Genomic DNA, 22,733 nt, shown 5'->3' with positions numbered 1-22,733 from the left:
GTAAGGGTGAATATGTTAAATAACTGTGTGCTATAATCTTTTACTGAGGTTTTATATATGATACATCCTACTTTACTATGCTTGAATTGTTTCTCATCTATCTTTCATGTAAATATTAATTGTTTATACAATAAGTAGACATTTATATTGTATTAGAATTATGTCAAATCTACAATAGTACTATATCTGTTAAAATAATATAAATATTGCTTATTCCTATTACAAATATTCTCCATATGATAATTCAATTTATGGAGCTCAGATGTTTTGGATTGTCAAGGTATGAGTGATAATCTGATGGACTTAGGTTTATCCATCAGATTAGGAATGATTTTCATTCCATGGCTAGTGCAGATCTTAGTTTTGTTAACATTTATTAATTTAAATTTATTTCACAAAAACATTTTTAGTATGCCTGAACAAAACATTTCACAAAAACATTTTAGTATGCCTGAACAAAACATTACTTTATTGGTCAACACTCAAAGTATAAAACTGATAATTTCCTTAAAAGCTCAAACATATACTTTATAGTTATCAGAGGAAAATGTTTAATAGTCACAATAAAACAAAAATACATAGTCTAAATAACCTAAGATGGGTTTAACTTTATTATCTTTAAATACCAATGGCTTAAACAATCATAGCAAGAGATCAAATCTACTGAAATTTTTAAAATTGTACAAACACAAATTGTCTTCCTTCAAGAAACTCATTTCAAAACAAATAACAATTACAAATGGAATCCTAAGGAATATATGATATTGGCACAATCCACTTATAAGACAAAGACAAAAGGGGTAACAATTTTATGAAAAACAAATGTGATTAACCCAGAAATCATTTATAAGTATGAAGATAAAGAAAGCCTTATGGCATTAGTAATAGTTAAATATAATAACAGCATATGGACCCTAGCCAATCTATACTGGTTCCCAGGCATTGGAACAGAAACTGTTAAAAAACACTTGGATTTCATTTCCAATAATTATAAAGGCAATTTAATATTAGGAGGAGATTTAACTGTATATTTGATATTTCTGAAACTACAAATAAAAGACCAGTGTATACATCTGATATATCAAAAGCTTTAAACAAATGTGTAGAACCATTTATCTTGCATATACTTTCAAATTTAAAGAAGATACATCTTTGTTGTTTTCCCATCAAGATCACAGATTTGGTACCCAAACTAGAATAGATAAAATATTTGCTGCCCATGACTTACACTTTAAAATCATTAATTTCTCACTTACTCCCTGCTCCTTTTCAGATCACAATTCATTGATACTAAAACTTCAAAATGGGTACAAACCATTAATCTTTAACTCCAGAATTCCATCATATATAACTAAAATTAAAGAGTTCAAACCATGGCTATTATCTGAATTACATTTCTTCTTAGATATTAATTACACCACAGAGATAAATAAAATAATGATATGGGACTCATTAACATCTTACATATATGGTAAAACCCTAATGTGTTATAAAAAAATCAGAGAATGGGATTCCGAATTATTAGATCTACAATCCAAACTTTTATCAGTAAAAGCTGAAAAAAATCAAAATCATTTGGAGATGAAAAAGAAAGTAGAAGTATTAAACAATAAATACAATGAAATTCTAACACATAAAAATAGTTTAGCTTTAGAAAACCTAAAAATTAATACCTTGGTCACTTCTCCCAAATATCTACATAATTTATCCACAAGAATCAAAATACAATCAAAAGCTAATAACATTAAAAGTATCTTTCATGAAAAGAAAGGGAAAATGTCTCAGATACCGGTGACATTCTTGATGCCTATAGAAATCACTATGTGGAACATTTCTAAAAAGAAAATATACATAGCGATCAATTAAATCTAGATGAAAAATGTTCTAATATAAAAAAATACCAGAAAAATTTAAACTAGATCTGAAAGCACCCATATCCTACAAAGAAATTACATATACAATAAAAGAGGGTAAAATAATAAAGCTCCAGGTATAGGTGGCATAATTATGGAAATATATAAACTTTTTCCTTCAAAGATACTATCCCTCTTCCATAAAACTCTATTAGAAACTCAATCACAGGCTTTAATACCACCTTCTTGCAGATATTCCTTAATCATACCAATCCTAAAGGAAAACAAATCCCCAAACCTCTGTACCTCATATAGACCTATATGATTACTAAATAATAACTATAAGATATTTATGACAATATTAACTAACAGAATGAAAATACCACTATCCAGAACAATAAATAATGATCAAACTGGATTTATATATTATAGATACCCACATGACAATATTAAAAGGATAATTTCTCTTATAGATTATATTACTAAAGAAAATAAAGAAATACTCATAATTGACTTAGATATAAAGAAAGTCTTTGATTCCCTATATATTGGGACTATTTATTCAAAATCCTAATGCTATTTGAATTTTTTGCATCTTTTGTTCATCTCCTAAAGAATATATATATATATATATATATATATATATATATATATATATATATATATATATATATATATATATATATACAAATAATTTAGCTTATGTCAAGTTAGGCCCTTTTACCTCTGAATCTATACATATAACAAAAGGCACTAAACAAGGATGTCCCATGTCACCGATTCTATTTGCTCTGGCTATTGAAATATTGGCAGATTCAATCTGTAACAATATAAACTCGAAGGAATAGATGTTTATGAGCAACACAATTCTAAAGTAATCCTATCTGCTGACGACATATTACTAACATTATCTAATACATAAGAGACATTAGAAGAATTATATATATTAATTGACAAATTTCACATGACTTCAGGACCCCATTTCAATAAATCAAAATCAAATTTTTTATTTTTAAATAAAAAAAAAGAACTGCAGGCTAAGAATGATCACATCATAGGGAAAGAAGAATCTACCTTAAAATATCTAGAAATTGAGTTATGCAAGGATAATAATGAATTAGTCTCAAAAACTACAATAATATCATCAATAAAATCAAAATCTCTGTGGAAAAATGGAACAAAATAATATTAACATTTGAAGATAGACTACAGTTAATAAAAATGGTTTTACTGTGCAAGATCCTGCATATAGCCTTGGCAATACAACTGTTACCAGAAAGGAATATACTTAAAGAAATAAATTCATGCCTAATACAATTTTTATGGTTTCCAAAAGAAACAGAATAGCTTTAATACATCATATCAGACCATGGAAACAGGGAGGATTAAACTTTCCTGATACAGAAACATATATAAAAGCATCAATATCTAAAACAATCTCAGATAGGATAAGTCCAAATTACTCTGCAAATTGGAAATAATTACTAACTGTAACATCAATAAATGAATTTGATTTACAAAACAAATTTCAAATAGATAAAAACAATTTGCCAGGGCACATATTATGTATTAGTATGCAATATAACATAACTAAACCCACTAAAAACTCGTATGATTAATTATTACATTGACTCATTTAGGAAAATTATTAATGCAAATATAGATTTAAAAATCTGGTTTGATCTTTTAACATCATTTATAGTCATAAAGAACTTCCACACAAAAAAAGAAAAATTATTAATTCCTGGTAACAGAAAGGATTTGTTTGTTGGCTCCAGTGTATCAAAGAACTATAAGTTTTAGATATGTAAGTAATAAAAACATACAAAATTCCACAACAGGACTGGCTAACTTTATAGTCATATATATAGTCATATATATATATATATATATATATATATATATATATATATATATATATATATATTTATATATATATATAAATAACTTTTCTGTCATATTCGCAAGATTTAAGTAGAATAATTAACAATTCTTCATTTAAAGAAATACCTAAATTTACAAAATACATATATGAAATCATACATAATGACTTTGACATGGGAAACAGTATTTCAAAATTTTACAAAATATTGATAAACTATAAAACAACACCCAAAAACCTCATATTGGAAATATATAACAAAAGGACACTCAATGCAGTTAACTGAAGATATTAAAGTATTGATAAAATATACTTTACACAATACTGGAAAGTTTTTAATTGGAAATGCTTGCACAGTGCATTATTAACCACAGATAGAATCAGTAAAATTAGTTCTTCCATAAAAAGAATATGTTGGAGATGTGAGCAAGTACACAAAGCAGATTGGAACCACATTTTCTTTGACTGTGTTAAAATTAAGCCATTTTGGAATGGTATTAATAACCTTCTACAAGCTTTATTTAATTAATAATTTTATTTAACTAAAGCTCTTGTATTATTAAATGTGAACGAAGGTCCTCATTTGAATAGGTCAAACATGTATCTAGTATGGACTATACTTGCAATTTCAAGGAAGTATATTACAAGAAGATGGAATACAAACACAATACCAGCTTTGGAAGACTTCTACAGCCTACTGAAGACCACAACATTATTGGAAATTAAAATTAAAGAACTAACAATTTATCCAAAGCCATTTATCAACAACCCTTGGGGAAAAGTCTTATCGTTGATTGACATTATACAGTAATTAATCAGACACTCTGACAATGGACTGGATATACTTATAAAGTAACTGTATACATTAAAATCTGTTATAATGTCAGGCTAATGTAAATAGTACACATAGGTATTTAAGATGTTATGTATAAATACTATGGAATTCAGTCAAATGTATTTGAAAAAAAAAAAAGAGAAAAATAAAGAAACTGCTGTACAGAAGGGCAAAAGAGCTGATACTGACAGTAACTATTTGAACAGACCTTTAATGAAGCTAGATAGTGTGACAGCTCACGCACTGAAATTCAATATTTTCATGTCTGGTATTCAGAAAAGTTTCTAGCTAATGTCTTTTTGCAGCATAAATACTTTTAAAGAAAATAAAAAATATTGAGTGAAATACATGAGGAAAGTATAGTATCTAGAAGGAAATTGCATGCACGTGCACACACACGCGCGTGCATATCTGATTTTAACCGTTAAAAAAATCAAGAAAATAAATGAACATGCTTACTTTTTAATAAATTGGTTCCCACAGCCCTATTCTCAGTACTAATATGAAAGATATGTTGTGCTTTGTAGCTGGTTAAAGTTTATTGTTAGTTCAAGATTAGTCAAACATAAATGTAATAACCAGGCAATGAAAGAGAGGTAACAAAAAAGCTTTATTTCTAAAATTAATTCTGCAAAGCATTACAGCTGAAAACTAACTTGCAGAACAAAGGATAGAAGTTTCATAAACAAGCTTCATAATTAGGTCTGGATAATATTTAGGCTGCATTACAGCAGTGATCTGTACTGTATCAGTATTAATTCTATTACTTAAAAAATATTACTCCACTGGTGTTTGCACTTAGTTTCTTAATTACTGCATCAGAAAAAAAATAGTCTCTGAGTCTCATAACTAAATATCTTCATGGTTTACAGCTGCAAAATGTATAGTTATTCTACAAAGAAATGATACTATGCATTTGTGTGTATCAGCTTTGTTCACACAAGAGAATCAGCTTGTCCTGGAAAAGGAGTGAGAGAACTACAGCACTGCAACATGTGTAAATGTGTGAGGTTAAATGCCATGTAATTACTTTATCTAATATCCAGTGAACAGATACATCAGTGCTAAAATTTCTGTTATGTGCTCATTCATTGTTATCTGTTTGCACTGTTTGTGTAGCCTAACTTAGGCTGGGATGCAGAAAGAATCCCTAGTGTGAGTGGAAGCTGCAGCTGCCAAAAGTGACAGTTTATACAATCATGTAAAATCTGATTCAGGGACAAGTTGAGCCACAGTAAATGAGACTTCATTACTGACTAATTTGCATGTATCTGAATTGAGTGTAACTACTACCAGTGATGAATAGTTCTTTTTGGCAGTAATTGCCAATGGCAGACTGTGCATCACATTGACATAGGTGCCGTCTCATTCAGTCTCCCACATACATCTGTAGACATGTGTGTGTGTGTGTGTGTGTGTGTGTATGTATATATATATATATATATATATATATATATATATATATATATATATATATATGTATATATACACACACACACACACACCCAGAATACCGAGATTGTGAAATCTCAAAAACCGTGAATGGAGATTTCCGTACAGTGATGAAGAGGAACTTTGCTGTTCTCTCCATTGTAGTGTGATCTCAGAGTTGGTATATTTAAGTTGCAGGGGGCAAGAGGGGTGCAGGGGGGTTTGCCCCTCTGCAAAAACGTTATTACTGATGGTTTTGTATTTTAGGTTTTTTTTTTGTTTTGTTTTGTTTTTACTTCGATATACCACAATCTCGAGATTCTGGGTGTTGGTATTCAGAGTCTCGAGATTGTGGTATTTGCATATATATACAAACACTCACTGTACCTGACATCCTCCCAACTCGATCACACTCACACACACTCACCAATTTACCCATGTGCACATCTGCATCTACACTGCTGATCCCCATCCACCCAAGAAGACACACTCTCACACACACACACACACACACACACACACACACACACACACACACGCACACACACACATACACACCTTCACACACAGACACCATTTATACCCTGGCAGACACCCATACACACTGACAACACACCCTACACCACTGCTTCTCTACTGACCCTACTGAACTGCAAAGCAGTTTCTCCCACTAGAAGTAATGGTGTAATGCAGAATTTTGCCCATGTTAATTTTCCTGGGTTAATGTGAAAGTGGCATGTAATAGTTTTCTTAACATATTCTTTAGATCTGTTTTAAATTATGTAAACCTTGGGCATGCTCTGAAAAATGTGTTTCCATTCACCCTTTATTTCTAACCTAATCTCTATCGATGCTCTGCTTGTAAAAACATGTTTAATTCTCTCCAAACTATAAAAATACTTGTGCAGACACTTCCATGCAAAAATCTAAAATCTTCAGGATTTAGTGACATATATGGGAACCTGACATATTCCTTTCCAATTCCCACTTGTTTATTTATTGCCTAGTTTTGTCTCCTGGTCTTTTTTTTTTTTTTTTTTTTTACTTTTCCCTTGAGTTTTATAATCATTATAGAGTAGTTTATAGAACCTATTTACTATATATTTTTGGTTGTGCCTTAGCTGTTCCTGATTCATTGGGTATTTTAGCCAGTTCTTGCTTTGTTAGATTATTCCCTCTTTGTCTCTCTCTGTCTCTGTCTCTCTCTCACTCTTTTAATTTTGTTACTGATTCCTGGAACCAAAAAAAAAAAATCACTGCTTCTTCAGACCAAGCATACAAAACTCTATCACAATATTTATAGTAAAAACAAACTTATCAAAAGTAACATCTAAATCACATGTTTAAAAACCTAAAAAAGGTATATGGAAATAGGGAAATTCAGATACACCAATGAACTTAAAAATCAATCCAGATATCGTGCAGTCAAGGTAGAAACACCAATACAAATAGAGAAACAAAATCACAATATAAAAAGCCACCTTATAGACAGAGAACGAAGTTCTACATAAAAGGCCTCTCATTGGACAAAATCTGCAGATATAAATAGCTATTGGTCAAACTTATCCAATTGAGTTTAAATGCTTAAACTTCTGAGCACATGTTCTTAAATGGGTAAGTAAACAGATAACCTGACACATAGATTAAGCATAGAAGAAATCTTAACATCTGCTGATAAATGGACCTAGCTAGTGAAGCCATACTATTGACGCAGTCTAAAAGTTAAAAAGTAAAAAAAGAGTAAAGACAACATCATTAAACATCAATTAAAAAACCTGGTACTTGAATCAATAAATGATTATAACAAAAAACATATTGAGAACTGATCACCAGATTAAATCCAGATAACACGGACGGTATACAGCCCTTAGAAATAGAATTAGTTAATGCTTCCTTGGAGAATGGTGAAACACCAAAAACAGCCTATCAGATATTAAAACTCAGTATATCTACCAATTAGAAGTGTAGTTAAACAATATATCCCTATAGGACAATACAGCATAAAAGGTGACCTATTAGATAGCGAAGCCTTGCATATCTAGTAGGTCGCTCAGCATTTTTGTCATTAAATATTATCTGCACTACTCAGTCATGGCAATTTGGAGTACTTTTTTAAATGTTTGTGCCTGTTTTACTCCACGCTCCTGGTTGGCAGTCTTTGTTTTTGTTTTATTTAAAGTAGAAGAAATGCAGGGAAGGCTTGGAGACAAAAAAAGTTTTATAGGAAATGCATATAGGACCCAACCATAAAGATCCTGGACAAAACAGAAATATGAGTACCTATCTAGGCAGTTAAGGAGTATGTGTGATATGTAGACAAGTTGGTATACATATGAGCATCCTTTCATTTACCTCCCCCCGCCCCTTATGGAGCTGACATGCTGTGCACATGAGCAGTGTCTGTCATATGCCTGCACATCAAGCTTCTGGCACTTCCCACAGTTTGGATCCAGCCCTGACAAATCCTTCTGCTTCCATACTGTAGTGGTAAGCTGTATGGAAAGCATGATGGAGGAATTATTTGTGCAATACAATAGTGAGGTGCAGGTGGTAAATACAGGAAGAGAAACATCAATAGACTACAAAGAAAGGAGGTGGCTCTCATTTGAAATTTATGAAGCTTTATCCAGTTTTATGAAGAATAATAGAACATTTTATAGGTTTATTGTCACATTTTAGACTGGGTGTTAGGTGATCCATTTTAGCAATAGCCCCATGACTGGGTAAGGGTATCACAGGATTTACCAATGGTTGGTATGATCACATGAAGCTAACCATAGATAAATCCTGTGATTCCCACATCCAGGAATGGGTTATTGCTATTATACAATGACATTATTTAAGAAATAAATTGCTTACCATTCTTAAATAATGTCTTTGTATAACTGTGCTGTACTGTTCCTCTGTGTTCTTCCTTGTTTACTGATGTAATCTACATGCATATGGAACTTTCATTCCCATGCTTGCACAGTACATCACTGTTGTTCAGGAGACGTAATGGAGAAAAAAGAATCTTCACTGATTTTTTTTCCTGCCATTGTAATTTCTTTAATGCAAAAAACCTGGACAAAGCCCAACATTACTGGGGAGACAGAGGTACATAAATAGGGACTGATTTTAAATGTTGCTCTTATTCCAGCAACTTTCTTAATTTATAAGAGGTTTTGTGTTAGAGTCATACCTCTCAACCTGGAAACATCAAAGATCTGAACAAAGGCCCATGAAAAAGTAGATACAACTGGCCAAAAATCTGGATGCTGGTTAACATAAAATTTGTATAATTATGTAACCCCACCTACCCCGATGGAATTGTGGGATGCCAACATTCAAAGGCAAACTGATGAACAAACAAACTATTAAACACAAAATATAACCAGAGCAATTGTGTTGTGTTTTCCTTCACCTCAGTTTATTTTTTTAGTATATAGTGGTTGCTCTCTCGGTAGGGCCAGTGTTTTATAACCAGAACAGTAGAATTTTATTTATATTAACATTTGAGCTTGTATCAAACTTTGAACATGTATAAAACTAAAATGTATTTTTTTTTATAAAATAAAATGTAACTGCCACCATCATTAAGGCAGTGGGACAAGTGGTTTCTGAACAGTAAATCAGGTGGCAGAAACACTTTAGCAATGTAGTAACAGCAAGGCCCCAATTTAAAACAAAAATCATTCTAACCAGACAATACAAATGAACATAGCATTTAAAAACTGTATTACTTCACTAGGATACCACAACTAAAGCAAATACTTTTTGTAGTCAATGCCAAGGAGTATATGTGTATGTGTCCAATTTGAGACCTCTCAAAGTAAAGATCCTACAGGACTGAAATCAGGGGTAAAGGACACATAAAAACATTTTTTTTCTATATCTGTTTTACATTGTTAATTATAACCTAATATGCATTGCAGCAGATTTATTGTCCCCACTGTGCTATTTCATATTAAGGATTTTTCTAGTTCTTTGTTTATTTATTTTTCATTATGTTGCCCAGACCAGTCACCTGACATTTACAATATATACAAATCCTCACAAATTCTGCTCATGTACAGTAAATCCTTCTGTCAGTTGTTGTCCCCATGCCTGTAGCCATAACATTCGATTTTAGATAAGTATTTCTATCGCTATGTGTGTTTTTGCAGTGATCTATACCATAAGTTAAGATTAAAAATGCTAGGTGTTGTGGGCACTATATTTCTCAAGAAAAGCTTAGAAACATATTTGAGAACACTGAAGGTGCCTGACTACACTAGTGTTTGTTGGGCTTGCTTAACTGACAGCCATCCCTCTCAATCTCTTAGTGTAAGAAATCTGGATAAAGCCTAAAATAATGAGGGGGGGGGGGGCAAAGGCCCAAAACTAGGGACAAATTTTAAATATTGCTCTTATAAACTTAGAAAGTGGCTAGAACATGTTTTGCATTATCATGCATTTTCTGAATGATATGAAGTTTGAAACTGAAATGTCTTTCATTTTCATTTACTTCACGCCTCAATTATTTGCTTAAAAACCAAAAATTTTATGAAGAACAGATCAAAAAGATGATGTAAAAATCTGGACATTCTGCAGAAATCTGGACGGTTAAAAAGTCTGTAGTAACCTTATAGTCTTTAGATTTCTACAAACAACATAGAGAGCAAATAATAGCTTTACCTTCAATTAATTCAAGAAAAAACTTTAATTACACACTAAAGCCCTGACAAACACAGATATAAGTCACTCATAAGGCCAAAGTCTGAATTCTACAATGACTACGAGCAGTAACTTGGATGTCCACATGTCATGTAGCCATGGGATGGTGAGTTACTTTGTATATTTGTACACATATATTTCCTTCTTAAAAATAAGTCTAGAGTTATTTTACAGTGATCAATGTAATATTTACAACAACCATGGTTCAATAATATCTACCGAGTCCCGACAACATCAAGCAGAATACCACCTTCCTTTCTAGTTATACATCAAAGGAGCTATTTACCAAAACACATGAAAGGTAAAATATTTCTGAAAACTACTGACACCTCACAAATCAAAAGGTAAGTCAATAATTATATCACCAGCAAGATGTATACTTTGGTATGAACAGCAGCCTTCAGAACCATTCTTAAAATGGTTAGTATTAGTAAATTAGTCTAAATATGCACAACTTATCCTGTTAATTCAGCCTGAAGATAAAATACTGATAACCATTCGGTTACAGAACCACTACATTTTGAAACACAAAAATTGTATTCATGGCCTTCTTCCCAACTTCTTGCAAGAATCATGCATAATTAGAGAAGAGTCTGAGTAAATTTTTTGGTAAATGAGAAACTCAATAAGATATGTACCTCCTTACTAAAGGTCAATTGGGACTAAAGATATTGGAATAGAAACCCAAGTTTCCTGTCCTGCTCTTCCCGTCCGCCTACTCTGTGCTGTGCTGCTGCCAGCTGCTGTGAATTTGTTCATTCAATCACTCAATGTATGAGACTACAAGTCCCACTACAAACATAGCTCAACGTATGTAAAAAATGGTAAACAAACTCTAACAAAAACAGTCTGAGCCAGGCCAGCCCAATTCTGATAGGCTGGCAGTCTCCCTCACAAGGTTGACAGCATTGCACATGCCCTGTGCATGTTGTTGTCAGTGATAACATAAAAAAAAAAAAATTGGGAAAAAAAAACAGGAATTAAGGGGGCCACTCGGGAATTCATGGCACCCCATTATTTGGAACTCTAAACTGGCAAATACCGAGGAATTTGATACAGTTGAGAGATATGGTTATTATGCATTTTCTGAAAGATATGAAGATTGAATCTCAAATGTCTGTCATTAGTTAATGACTTCATCCCCAGTGGCTTGCCAGAAAACTTCCATTTTTATGAGGAAAAGACTAAAACTCTTAAGGCAAAAATCAGGATATTCTATGAAAATCTGGACAATTGAGAGGTATAACTGTCAAGATTTTAGTAGGGGCAGAGCTGAAATACAAGGAAAATCAGGTAAGTTTCTGTTTCTTCACTTTTGTAGAACTTATCTAATTTTCCTTGTATTTTGCTCTGTCTCTTAGCATATGCCAGTATAAAGTCTGGCCTTTCAATGGTACTTCAGCAGCTGGACTGATTTCTATTGGTATATGCTCAATTTACAACGAGCACACTGGTTGGACTATCCAATCAGTGTGCTTTTTTTTAAATAGTAATGAGCCATTATTGTGCAATTATACTTTCGCCATCATCATGTTCCAATCTAATTTAGTCTATAAACTGATCAGTATGTTTATATTTGGAAAAGAGAAGGAGCAAATTTCACAGAAATAGGTAGAATTTTCGGGAAAAATATATGCAGAATAACGTTCCAATAAGGTTAAAGTGTAGGTAGGAATTGGGTATCTTCTGTAGTGTTGGAGTAAATGAAAATTAAAAAAAAAAATATATATATATATATATATATATATATATATATATATATATATACATATTTGTATACTGTATGAAAACAACAATGGAAACCATTATTACTGTTTGTTTTCTTTTCTATTAATGTATGTATATCCCATATTACTGATTAAAATGTGATGATTTAATCAAGATGTGGAAAAAATGATCAATGTGTTTACTGACTTTCTAGTGAATGGTTCTTATCTTTGGTCTTTTGGTCCACCAGAAGTTTCTGAGTCACAAATGCATGAGAATTGCTCCCCACCACCCTTTTCTCAAGGCATGATGGCTTTCAACTATTGATAGTTCTGCTTAAGACATTCACTAAAATACAGATAAGAAGTAAGTAGTAAAAATCTTTCAGCCTTATCTTTTAACTGCTGTAAGGTTTGTTCACTTTTGATTAAGCTTTATAGCTGGTAATGTATGTGTGTGTGTGTGTGTGTGTGTGTGTGTGTGTGTGTGTGTGTGTGTGTGTGTGTGTGTGTGTGTGTGTGTGTGTGTGTGCGCGTGTGTCTGTGCATGTGTGCGCGTGTGTGTGTGTGTCTGTGCGTGTGCACACGTGTGTGCACATATGTATGAAGCTCTGGCAGCAGCCTTTTTTCTTGGGCCTTACCTGTCTATTTTATACATTCCCCTACTTTCTCTTGTCAGTTTGGCACTTGTGGTGCTATTATTTCAAGATGCTGACTGTTATCATGTCTGTGTCATGAAATGAATGCTGATAATCCAGGGACTCCTACTGCTTGATTCCCTTACCCTCCCCAGCCCCCAGGAATGTCACTTGGAATACTGGTCCTATCTGTTACAGTTTCTTTCTGGCACCTGGCATCTGCACTTTAACTCTGAACACTAGCAGTGCGAACATCTGTTTTCTTCATGTGCCAGATTGCGGTGCTTGTTGATAGAGTGACCATCTGCAATCTGTTTCAGAAGTCAAGTCTTTTACTTTTGTAGTTATAATCATTGCCAGGTGTTACAGTTGTACTTTTACTGAAATGAAGGAATGGCATGGAAACTCAAAGCAACAATAATATATATATATATCAGACAATCTACAGAATATTGCTATGTCGTAGGCAGAACTGAGGTGTATTCTTAATGTGAAACTATGCAAACTCCCAGAAATAAATGTAATGTAACTAGAGGATAGATCTGAGTAGAATCTAGTTTCTCTTTGCACTCTTGACACTCTGAGTGTGAAAACTGAGAAGCAGGCAGTTTCTTGGAAAAATTGTGCTGGTATTCCTCTCAGCCATTTTATCATCCTGTGGCTGGAGAAATGTAACCCTTAATATGTGAAAAATGTAATTTGATATCTGTTGGCTGATTTAACTAACCAGCCTGTTTTAAGATTAACACAGTTTGCTTTTAAGCAATGTCTGTTGTCTACCCTCAGAGATTAAAGAACAACTTCTTGGGTTTCGTATTACATAATCGAAGATATTATAACTAGGGAGGTCCTGTATAAGAGAAATATATAGCCTGGCTGAGTCTTTACTGCAGCAATTTGACTAAAGCTTTGGGAGAAAACCTTAGTCACCAGATCCGCACCTGTGCATGGAAGGAGTTGGAACCTGGTGGGCAGTTATGCTTTGTTAGCAGAGAAGACAGAAAAGGTAGGAGCTGTGCATAGTCTGTTTCCTTGCACCATTCAAGGACTTGAACACAAGGAAGCAGAATGCATTGTACAAGGCAGTCATATTCTGATAATTCCATACTATTCCTTTGGTTACTAGCAGCTTGTTAACAACACTTGTTTTTTAAACTAGCAGCAGCAGGGCACTCCTTTAAGGTTCCTATTGTATTATCGACAGCTTAGGTTGTCGAATGCTTAAACATCGACACCTAAGCATCGAAAGCTTACAATAGTGAACAGCCACATAATCAAATTCTTTCCTCGGGAAAGATTTTGCATTGCCATTATCGGGGATTTTCCCTTTCCCTAATGTAGAGCGATCTCAGAGTTGGTATATTTAGATAGGGGGGTGGGGGGCACAGCCCCCCACATCGGGGGATCTGGGGGGCGAAGGCCCCAACTATGTTTGTGTGTGTTTGTTTATTTTGTTTACGGATGGCCACATGAATTCTTTCCCAAGGAAAGAATTCTATTATATGGCCGTTCGCTATTGTAAGCTTTCGACGCTTAGGTGTCGATGTTTTAGGATTTGACAACCTAAGCTGTTGATGATCTGATATAGATGCCTCCTTTGGCTGCTAAGGGAGGATCAAAACTCGTGAAGAATGAGAAGCAACTAAGAACTTCTGCTAGCTTGTTTTGTTTAATTAACAATCAATTTAAGCATGTGATTTAGGTATATAGGTAGTGCTTTCACAGTTTGTTTTTACTCTGACTTGATAAAGCCTGGAATTGTCCAGGCGGCGCTGTCTCCACTGTGTTCTTTTTCTGTGCTAAAGGATTCGTTTGGGAATTAAACCTGCTTTTACCATCTTTTTACCATCTTTTTGCAGCAGTTGAATTATTGTCTCCACGGGTGTGTTTGGATATTGTTCTTAGTTGCTTCTCATTCTTCACGAGTTTTGTTCCTGTTTGGTATCATGACCACTCAACCCTGCAGTTACAGAAGCAAATCTCCCTGTAACACGGCGAATTTAACCAGGTGTTAGACATGCTAACTGAGCTTAAGGGATTGCTAAAACAACAAAGTAAAGAACTTCTTCCTCCAATATCGCACCTAGCATTGTTCCACCGATACAACGGTCTACGGAGGAGGTAGACGGAGTAGGATTCCATCTGAAGTTTCTCAAGAAAACCATGTGGCCCAGGAAAGTACAAGATCCTCTAACAACGTAATCCAGGAGCTCGTTCCAAAAAGCCAAAGACAAAACAAAAGAGTTTGATTTAATTACCAGCCCTTTAACTTTAACAAAGGTACTGTTAATTATGTTAACTCTGTGGCTATTGACACAGACTTCACAGCATTTAAAAACAAGTTCATTAAAAGCAATCAATGTGAGATTGACTATCTGGCAGAATGTGTCAGGACTAAGCGTATCCCTAACTTTAAATTTCCTAATTTTGTTAAACAAGGCTCTGCACAATATAAACAGCTTTGTAGTATTTTTGATAGAGCAGGCCTTGAAGTTTTAACAGTCATGATAGAGGAATATGAAAAGAAGGCCAGGGCACTTACAGAGGAATTAAATAATTTACATAACAATGTCATTTCAGACACTGACTTTGGCATGGTCAAACATGACTATGACAAAGTCTTTGATGAAGTTGACCAGTTCTGTTCTAAAATCATTTCCAGAAAGATCAAAAAACTGGAAAGAGATATGCATGAGTATAGGGAAGAGATAGCATATCCCTGTTACAACAAATCAACAAATAATAGTAGATACAACAGTACCTATGACAATGGAACTGATGAAGTTTTTCAGCGTAATTATAATGAAGCTCCCGTAGGAAGACGTTTGGCTGAGAAAGATAGAAAGGAACGAAATCAGGATTTTCACTATCCCCGGGGGAGAACCGGGATGGGGTACAAACCACAGAGGCCAGGGGCCAGATGGAACAACAAATAAGCATAGGAAGCCATGATGACAAAGCCCCTTATTCAACTTCAGTTACTGCTCCATGCCCTTTGGTTGAGTTGGATGCATATTATGATTGCATCCAAATAGTGGATGAAGTTAATTGTAAGGTGTTTAAAATGAATAACTTCAACATTTATAACTTTACTGATGTTTCAATAGACACTACAGCCTTTGGCATTTTTACCAAAGGCCTTCAATTTGTACCTTCCAACAGAACTAATTTAGCTAACTTATTGGTAGATCTTAAATTATTTACCAGAGCACTAAATTTGAAACATTTTTTCAAAAACACAGTATATAACTCAAATGGGCTTAACAGAAAAAGTACATTTAATCCACCTATGGTACAACCTTTGAAACTGTATGAGGAGCTAGTGGAACATGAACTGCGTGATAAGTTCCTTTATTCTCTGAACATGCAGCAACCTAATATAACCAAACAAGAACTTGAATACATCTCAATGCTATCCAGGGAACACGTCAGGGTAATGAAGCCGGACAAGGGTGGTGGTGTTGTACTTATGTATGACCACACCTATGAAGAAAGTATACATAATATGCTGCATGATGACCAACAATACTGCCTCATATCTCGTAATGAGTACAACATAGCCCTAGCTAAGATTAAATATACACTATATGATTATCTTTTACAAGGAGCTATTAACGAGCAGCTTTACAACTTTCTACTAGTGAATAAACCCAGGGTTCCTATTATTTTCGGAATCCCTAAGACCCACAAAGGCATCAGCCCGTTACCATTCAGACCAATTGTCTCAGGTGCAGGTGGGGTAACGGAACCCATTTCTAAATTTATAGATTTTGTCACTAAACAGTACACCCTGGCCATGACCCATGTGATTAAGGACTCATGGGAGTTTCTCAGACTTTTCCCAAAAGAAAAATGCCTCACCTCTTCATTAATGATCACTGTGGATATTAAGGAGTTATTTCCGAGTATACCCCATAGTGTTGGTGTTGAATGGTTTACTGATTTTCTTAAACATGAAACCAGGCTAAGTAGCAATATTATTAACTTAACTTCTGAGTTGTTAAATATTGTTCTTAACAACAGTTATGTGTTTTTTAACGGGAATTGTTTAAACAAACCAAGGGAGTGGCTATGGGTGCTTCCTGCACTACCGTATATGCCAATGCGGTATTACATAGATGGGAACAGGTGCACATTTTCCAGTCCCCTTGGGCACAGTACATCACTTTTTATTGCCGTTACCTGGATGATATTTGTATCATCTGGGGCATCAAGTAACAGGTTTTCTGGAATATATCAATTCTTCCACTGATTTCCTTACATTTACTCATGAAATCAGTGAGAATGAGCTTCATTATTTAGATGTAGCAATCCTTAGAGATGCACAATCAATGGAATTATACTCTAAGGTTTATAGAAAACCTTCATTTTCCAATTCCTGCTACATTTTAACAGCCAACACCCATTCCAACAAAAGAAAGGAATAGTTAAAGGTCTGCTTATTAGGGCATCTCATATGTGTAGCAGATTGCCTGATTTCATTGCTGAAGCTAACAACCTCAGGGTGATGTTTATAGAGAGAGGTTATCCGGATTATTTGGTGAATAACCTTATCCATGAGATTCTTAGTAAAAGGGACTATACACACCATTGTTTGGGAACAATGATGTTGGTATCCCCATCCCAAGGCCCTCTAGCACACAAGCACAGGAGAATTCTAGCTATTTTATTTATACTTTTTCAGAGAATTCAAGGGAGATAGAGAACACAATTAATAAGTTTTGGTTTGTGCTACAAACCAATGATGAATTAAAACTTGATTCCAAAGAGACCAGCTTTTGTTAGAAAAAGAGGTCGTAATTTAAAAGAGGTGTTTGAGCAAAGACATATCACTACTTGTATGACAACTCAACAAAGGAATGGCACCTTTAAATGCAAACAGTGCCCTTTTATTATCAATAGTAACCATTTATATCTTAAAGCACGTAAAACAAACTTGAAACCACACGGTCACTACACTTGTAACACGAAAGGTGTGGTATACATTGGGTATTGTTTGACCTGTGGCGCTTTTATAGGAAAAACTGAAAGGGAATTTAGGAAGCATATATGAGCATATCTATGATATAGGTAAAAGAAAGATAGTATTCTATAAACATTCCCTTGGTTGCCCTAATTTCAAACTTTCCTTTATGGTGCTTGAACAAGTTCATCCAAGTAACAGGGGTGGAGACTGGGAATCCACCCTGGAATTTAAGGAATTAATCTGGCAGCTTAGGCTTGATGCTAGCAGTATACCTGGCATGAATGAGACGCTAAGCATAGGGCCAGTTCTCAAACTCAGAAGAGCCAGATTATAGCTTATAACACACACAATTTTTAATATAGGTTGACATTTTATACAACAAATTCAGTAGCTGACAGTTTGGTTGTTTGGTGTACAGACAACACTTTGTTGTCTATTACAATTTTATGCAATACTTGTAGGCTTGAATGTTGTTTTTAACAGTTTTAAATGTAATGTTTTAAGAAAATGTGTTATTGTACAGTATATGTTTAATATATTTGTATATGAAATCAATTTTGGTTTACACAAACATTTACATCCCAATAGACTTTTAGTAACAAGCTAAAAGGAAATGGTATATGTCTTTAAATAATTTTCTGCTAGCTTGTTTTGTTTAATTAACAATCAATTTAAGCATGTGATTTAGGTATATAGGTAGTGCTTTCACAGTTTGTTTTTACTCTGACTTGATAAAGCCTGGAATTGTCCAGGCGGCTGTCTCCACTGTGTTCTTTTTCTGTGCTAAAGGAGAATTAAACCTGCTTTTACCATCTTTTTGCAGCAGTTGAATTATTGTCTCCACGGGTGTGTTTGGATATTGTGCTAAGGGAGGATTCCAAAGTGTGAGAGCTATCAATGAAAGGACCCAAAGGTCAGTAGATGTCAGTCTTACTCTCCAAACCTCAGACACCCTCTCCCTGCCAAATCAAGTATCCTAGAAGGTGTGCTTTACGTGGATGCTGTACCAGATCAGTAGCCATTAAAAAAAAAAAAACAGAACAGATGTTATATGGGTGGGAAGAAAAGTACGTCGGTACTTTTGCAGCTATGTTGTGCACAAGCCACAGCCAGTGAAAGTCTCCTGCAGGAATGCTTAATTAAAGAACATTGCAGAAGTCAAGCTTTCATAAAATAAGTGCTTGAACCTGAGTCCTGAGATCTTCCAAGTTCTATTCTAGTACTTTCAAATGACAGAATGATGACATAATGACAGCTCACAGCTGTCCCTTTAGTGCAACATGATCATTCGTCACAACTTTCTGATAGTAATGTACGAGCTCCGTTGAATTTAACTCTTCAGTATCCATCATAATATAGTTATATACAAGTAATATAGGAACTTTGTAAAATCATGTAGGCCACCATCTAACATTCTGCGACAGTTCAACTATGGACATCTGTTATACATGTTTCTAAAGTAACTGCCAGAAGTTCAAGATAGAAATAAGCTGAAGATGAGAAAACAGGCATCCTTGCATTTTTACAGTGCTCTAAAATGAAATGCAGCATTAATCTGGCTCCAATTTTAATTCTAACAGTGTTTCTGTTTATAATGTAGATAACAAATGTATATACATATCCTGCTGAACCTAAAAACATATAGGACTTCAAGAAACAAGACAAGTTAGCATAGTCAAGAGTTTTGGGTATCACAGCATACTGTGATTTATCAATGGAACACCCTACTGACTGCATTCTCAACCAAAAACAAGGTTTTTGTAGTGTTGTTAAATAACAGTGTTTCCTAATATAAATTCCATCTGGTCTAAATATACCAGACAAGTCAACTGGTCAGTAAGCCTAGCTGACTGTATTTGCATAAACAGTTTATATTTGTGGTTTACTGTAGACATAGGCCGATACTGGAACTTTTCCAGGTTCCCGTGGCTAACTTTAACTAGATAAAATATATTTCCCTTTTGGAAAATGTAGTTAAACACTTTTACAAACTGTGGGACAAAAATTATATTTGATTAAATTGTACAGCTTAAAGGGCAAATCATTGGATCCAGGTGATTTGCTCCTCGCCAAGATTCCAACAAATCCAAGACTTCCTTTACTGTAATAGACACTGCTATTCAGATTGCCCAGTCTAATGAATATCTCCTATAATTATATTTATCAAGTATTTATATAGGAATCCCTCTAAAGATGGAATTTTATACAATCCAGGCCTGCTCTGAACTTCCCTTCAGGTCATAACTAGATTTTAAGTTTCTGATCCAAACTGCAAGTCTCTCCTGAAATACTATCAATTCACATGATAAATGCCTGAGGTCATATTTGGATCAACCAGAGACTAGATACATTGAACTATGCATGAGTTTCTCCTTAAACTTCCTTAATACATCAGATATGTTCCTGCCAGATATGACAGGGTTGCCAAAATTGATAGATTTAGCTCAATGCAGTTTTGTGGAGGGGTGACAAACATTTGACAATATTAATGGAAGAGTGATGATCAAGAGGGAAACAGAGTGTAAGAAAATACCACTGTTGTTGGTGGGTCTTGATGTAGAAAAAGCATTTGTCAGATTAAGCTGGGATTTTAAGATTAGGGCAATGGAAACATTTGCTTTCCCTGGTACAATAATAAGATTAATTAGAAGGATAGATAAAGGATCGAAGGTAAGAATTAAAGTGGGAGAGTTCCTCTCTGATAAGTTGTGTTTGAACAGAAGAACCAGGCAGGGTGTCCTCTTTCCCCTTTGTTATTTGCTTTATGTTTAGAGCCATTGTCAAAGAAAATAAGGGACTCAGAAATGCAAGGATATAATTGGTAAGGTAATCAAGACAAATTGGATTTATTTGCAAATAGGATCATAGGGCCATATGAGGTTATTAGGCTACTGGCCCTGGTACAAGCCTAGCCAAGAGTTTATCCCCAAAAAGAAACCTCAATCAGCACCTGTCGCTCCTGTCAGTGAGGAACACAGGTGGAACCCCTGGGACAAATTTGTGGTTTCCCATCCATTCATCAAGGTTGCACTTGAAGAGGGTCAACGAGGTACTCTGTTTGATACGTATGGGAAGTCTATTCCAGAGATGGGGGCAGCCTCTTGGAGACAAATCTGTCACTCCAGCAGTTTTTGTTGCTGTCACATATTAGACTCAAGCCTTTTGAACACTTATGGATATGGAGCATCTCTAGTAGGGTAGGGTCTGAGATTGTCTTGTAGGCGAGACACAGATCACACCTGAGCAATCTGTATGATACCAAACAGAGTGTTAGTGATTTGAGCCTGTCTGCATAGGACAGGTGTTGGAGGCCTTGGATTCTCTTTGTGAGATATATCAGTGACTTTTTCAGTTGGTGCAGATGTTTGGAGAGGTACATACCACATGGGGTATTATACTCAATTATTGGTCTAATGAGGGAGGAATATAGAAAGATAATAACCTCCTTTTTTCTGAATGCAGTCCCTTTACTTATGAGATGAACCAAGTAAAAGGCTTTTCTGACCACTGCTGCTACATGATGGTTGAATGTGAGGTTATCAACCTGAGTGCCCAGGTCTCTCAACACTGGTTGTGTGCTTAGGGGGTGGCCATTGATTTGGTAATCAGCAGGGACTGTGTTTTTACCCAATGATATGAAAATATTTTTTTTGTGTTTAGCTAAAGGCCATGACTTTGGCACCAGTCATTAGTTGCTCTGAGACCCTCTTGCAGTACGTTAACATCATTTGGGGAGTCAATTACAGCACCCAACTTACAGTCATCTGCAAACTTGGTTAGCCACATGCCTTTTGTCTTTGCCTGGACCTCTGAGAAGTAGATGCCAAACAGTGGGGGTCCCAGGACAGATCCCTGGGGGAACTCCTCTAGTGACAGGTCTGCTATCAGAGGTGGAGGCACTTATTTTGACTTTGAGGGTCCTGTTGGTGAGCCAGTTGGCCACTCGCCTGATGAGATAGGGATTTACGCCAAGTTGTGTTAGCTTTTCGATGATGCCTGAGTGGGGGATTGTGTCAAAGGCCTTGGATAGGTCAAGGTAAGCTATATGCACTGACTCTCCCTCATCCAGGGCCTTGGTGACAGTCTCAAAAAAGAACCAGGTTCAACAGGAAAGATCTGCCCTTGATGAATCTGAACTGGGTGGGGTCAAGTGCTTGGAGATTGCCTATGTCCATGTTTATGAGATCCATAATAATACACTCCATGGCTTTACAAATCAGACTTGGCAAGCTAATGGGGTGATAGTTTCCAAAAATTATATTATTTTGTACCTAATAAATCAAGAAAAGGACATCTCAGTGTTTTGGAACATTTTGAGACATTTTCAAGTCTTTCAGGATATAGAACTGATGAAGATAAAACAAAGGCTATAGCCATAAATTATCTACCCATATATGAATTGGTTTAGCAATGCCCATATTTTTGGGGGCACAATAAGATGAAGCATTTAGGAGAATGGATTAAAAAGGCTTCTATTATGGCAGCCAAGGATATGTGGGAAGAACCTAAACAAAAGATAACACAAAAACTGAGAAACTGGAAACTCTTGTTTATGGATATGAAAATGTTTTAGTCCCTATAATTTTATATCTGGATCAGGCATATTTTCATCAACCTGAGAAGGTATGGACAATAATTAATAAAGACTTGAAGGAATTTATTTGGGAGTAGAAGAGGGCAAGAGTTAAGTGGGATAAGTTGATCCTTCCAAGCTGGTTTAGGATTAC

The sequence above is a fragment of the Protopterus annectens genome, chromosome 2.part2 (assembly GCF_019279795.1).
Source record: "Protopterus annectens isolate FY-2018-M chromosome 2.part2, PAN1.0, whole genome shotgun sequence".
In the NCBI taxonomy this organism is placed as follows: Eukaryota; Metazoa; Chordata; order Ceratodontiformes; family Protopteridae; genus Protopterus; species Protopterus annectens.
This window is presented reverse-complemented; position numbering follows the sequence as displayed.